Genomic DNA, 4412 nt, shown 5'->3' on the forward strand with positions numbered 1-4412 from the left:
ATATTTTACTTTTTCTAATATTATAACGTAATTGACAGGACGGACATAACAAAAACATGATGTTGACAGCAATAAATAATTACTATAGTAACGCTATAATGATCTATTTTTTAGAATCCTTATTCATATATGCAAAATATTTTTCCGTTGGTTAAACAGTTCTTCATCAGTATCTTTTCAAATGTCCATACCGACTTAATAATTGCCCTTATATTACTGAAAGAAAAGTATTATCTTCAACACAGTAATTGTTAACATGATTAAGCTTCTTTGCTTTAAATAAGCAAGCGGTGTGGTATTTTATCAACTACAAGATTGGTTGTTTATACTGCAGAGAGATGGATAAATAAACTTGGTACTGAATTATTCTATAATTTTAAGCGTCTTCAAATATGGCCGTTATTAGATTATAAACTCTTGGTTATATTTCAACATACTTGCTGTAATTATTTTATTAAAAATGGCAGCAACATTAGGGTTTACTAATTGAGTCAACATCATTTCATAAACTTGAATACACTGTAATTGCTTTAAAATGAATAGTATCTGTGTGACAAGTAAATGCTGGTGGTATATAATAATGTAGGTTATGAAAAACTTGTTGTAAGGTCTATTAGATTTTTTATTTCACTTGTATCACATCCCCCCAAAAAATTGTTACTTTCAAAATTGACCTATAATTCAATATAAAATGTATAAAAGAAATTCATTGCAACAGAAAATTTTGTCAGTGACAATATGACAGTTATTTTAAGTTTTTTTTTCAGTTAGTTTAAACCACGTGCAATTTTTTTTATCAGATTACTTTTCTTAAACATTTGTCTAGTGTGTAGCACTAAAAAAATACTAAACTTATGTTGTATTGCAGAAAGACAAAAAAAGGCAAAATTATCATCATGTTACTCAAAGTGAAGATAAAAACAACACTTGCTTTGTGTGTAATAAGGAATTTGCAATGAATACTCACCTAAAAATACGTCAGAATATGCATACTGGGGGGGGGAGACGTTACAATTGTTGTATTTCTTTGAAGACTTTTTCGCAGAATTTACAATTAGATATGTATAATTTCAACAAAATTGGTCATAAGCCATACAGTTGTGTTGTATATTCCAAAAACCTTGGGAGAAACACATGTCAGAATAAATATATGAAAAGCCCATTGCTGTGTCGTGTGTGTGCCACAACAAAAACCTGGAAGAAAATACAGTAAGAACTTATTAGATGATGTAGATTGTGAAAAAAATCAGTTAATTTTGATGTTTTTTGTAAACACATTTTATAGAAACCATTATCAAAAATATCTAATTATACATAGTAAACAAAAAAGTCTGTATGTGTGGTTTGTGCAAACATTCACGAGATGTAATACCCTAAAAACACACCAAAGAATATACATACTGAAGTGAAACTAAAGACACATGAAATAATACACACAATGGAGAGAACTAAAATCATACCAAAGAATATACACTGAAGTAAAACCACACAAGAAAGTTTCATGAAAATTTAGAAGCCTATCAGTCTTTACATTTTTATGTATGACGAAACGTTTCGAGTAAATTTTGATCTAAAACAACAACAACATAGGATACCCAATGGAAAAATCCATGTTATGCTAAAACAACAACAACAACATAGGATACCCAATGGAAGAATCCATGTTATGCTAAAACAACAACAACAACATAGGATACCCAATGGAAGAATCCACGTTATGCTAAAACAACAACAACAACATAAGATACCCAATGGAAGAATCCATGTTATGCTAAAACAACAACAACAACATAGGATACCCAATGGAAGAATCCACGTTATGCTAAAACAACAACAACAACATAGGATACCAAATGGAAGAATCCACGTTATGCTAAAACAACAACAACAACATAGGATACCAAATGGAAGAATTCACATTATGCTGAAGGTCAGTGGACCAATTGAATTTTCTTTTATCTTAGAGGACCCGCAGTGGGACCCATACAGCAACCTAAGTGTTATTTTAAGGTTTTTTAATAGTTTCTAGCATTTGAAAGTTATATATTGTCTACTTAAATCTCATACGTGTGTATTGTTATCAGTTGTACAGACTTTGACTCTATAACTATACGATTTTCTCAAAAAAATTTTTTTTGGCACGTGTGTAATGTCAATCTTAAAAACTAAATTTTTTTAAAAAACAACGTTTATTTTATACACAATTCAATAAAAATGAGATTGTTGCCAGTTTCCAAATTACTAAATGTAGAGTGTATGAAATTGTTTTCCAGTTTCATCGGGTTTTTTTTTTGCCACTTTTTATCCTGTACAGTAAGTTATTGTATTTTAGTAATTTGGAGACTGGAAACAGTCTCATTTTTATAGAATTGTCTATAAAATGATCGTTGTTTTTTTAAAATGTTGAGTTTTTAAGATTATTACTATGCTACTTTGATTCTATAGCTATACGCTTTTTATTCTATAACGATACGATTTTGATTCGTTAACTATGCGATTTTGATTTCTTAACTATGCGACTTTGATTCCATAACTATGCGATTTTGATTCCATTTTGTTTCCATATAAGCCCTTAATCTTTCATGCAGTACATTCTCAGGTTTAATATTGTGTAGATTGTATCACTTGCATCTTTTCGTCGCATTCGAAGCGTTTTTACTGTATATATATTTTTTATTTATTCACAAGCTATTTTGTTTAGTACACTTTGAAGAATGGTCAGTTAAATAGGGAAAAGAACTTATTTTAGTTCAATTTCTAAATAAAACATAATTTGAACTTTGGCTGTTCCTTTTAACTAAAATGGCTTTGTGTCATACTTGGGCTTCTAGAAACGATAGTGTGCGGTTTTTATTCCAAACTATTAAACTTCGTGTCTTGCAGGATATGCACTTGATTTCAATTTACTTCTACATCAAAATGTATTTTTTCACAAACTATCATTTTTTTTGTTTAAGTTTGCTATATAACTGCTGCACTGAGAGAAAACAACTCTTACAACACGTAAGTAAACAATTCCTGTAATTTTTGGTGACTACGAAAGTCTTTACCAAATTGTTTTTATCTCATGTTACTAAACAAATGAAAAGTGACATTATTTGTTCTACACGGTGAACTCGTAATTTGTACTTTTTCATTCTGATGTTCACAATCTAAATGTCAAAAAGTAGAAAGCTTTTGACTGAAACTATGTAGGTATTTACCAGCCTAGGCACATCTACACACAGAGAAATCAATCACGTGTCTATTGTGCTGGTTTAAACATCTGTCATCTTCAGCTGTAGCATGACATGATGTCTTTCTATGTCGATTCTTGCAAAACAACATGACATATCTTAGACTAAAACAGATCGAAGGTTGGCTTATTGTTGAAATAAAATTCATCTGTGTTTATTTAAAGGCTAACTATATAAAACTCTATGCAAGAACATAAATCAATAGAAACACGCACTATACCCATGAACTCTCCTGTCATTTCAGGTATTTGTATATATCGGCCCCACGGCCCCAAGTGCGGATTAAGTTTTTAAGCCAGTGAGTTATGAACAAATAATCTAGAATTCACAATCCGAGCAGCTAACCATTAGACAATGCCCATGCGGAGAAAATGGGTCGGGATGAACACTAGAATCTCATAGATACAGCATGCTGTTAGAATATAACAGTGTCATATAAAAAATATGTATTAAAGACCCACACTATCCTGATGAATTTATAGATTTTAGTTTGGGCGAAGTGTGGGGGAAAAAGATCATAGATACAACATCATTTGTATTTAGTGGTTTTAATAGAATAAGCTTTGTCATCATTCTTCTGACAAGTCTGTAGGTATATGTGGCAGGAGAAATTCATGAATACAGAGTCAGAATTATGCAAGTGATTAGTAGTATAATTAGCGTTGTAAGTCAACACTTACCTGGTTTATAGGTATATAGATTACAGTTGGAATTACACAATATGTCGAATACATTGTAAGTCAACACTTACCTGGTTTATATGTATATAGATTACAGCTGGAATTACACAATATGTAGAATACATTGTAAGTCAACACTTACCTGGTTTATAGGTATATAGATTACAGTTGGAATTACACAATATGTAGAATACATTGTAAGTCAACACTTACCTGGTTAAAGGTATATAGATTACAGTTGGAATTACACAATATGTAGAATACATTGTAAGTCAACACTTATCTGGTTTATAGGTATATACATTACAGTTGGAATTACACAATATGAAGAATACATTGTAAGTCAACACTTACCTGGTTTATAGGCATATAGATTACAGCTGGAATTACACAATATGTCGAATACATTGTAAGTCAACACTTACCTGGTTTATAGGTATATAGATTACAGTTGGAATTACACAATATGTAGAATACATTGTAAGTCAACTCTTAC

This window comes from Limulus polyphemus, unplaced genomic scaffold (assembly GCF_000517525.1).
Source record: "Limulus polyphemus unplaced genomic scaffold, Limulus_polyphemus-2.1.2 Scaffold803, whole genome shotgun sequence".
Lineage (NCBI taxonomy): Eukaryota > Metazoa > Arthropoda > Merostomata > Xiphosura > Limulidae > Limulus > Limulus polyphemus.